Here is a 294-nt window from a genome sequence, read left to right as displayed (position 1 = left end):
AGAAAGTGGATTTTTCCTCTCAAGGATAAAAGAATACTGTGTCAATTAGCAAGAACATTAAAAACATTATGCCAAAATAAAAAAAATATTGAATTTAGAATTTCTAGGAAAAAAATAACACCTTGTTAATTGCTAATGTCCTTAAGACCAGCTCAACATTTCTAAATTAGTGTTTCACTAAACCCAAGAATATAGAAAATATTAGTAGGGATAATTGGTAGGTAAAATAAGTCCAGTATCAAAGTACAGAAGATTTGGTTTAAAAAAAAAAAGAAAAGATATCTTTTTTAATGT

This window comes from Mirounga leonina, unplaced genomic scaffold (genome assembly GCF_011800145.1).
Source record: "Mirounga leonina isolate KUSES-001 unplaced genomic scaffold, KU_Mleo_1.0 Mir_203, whole genome shotgun sequence".
Lineage (NCBI taxonomy): Eukaryota > Metazoa > Chordata > Mammalia > Carnivora > Phocidae > Mirounga > Mirounga leonina.
Note: the sequence above shows the minus strand (reverse complement) of the source record.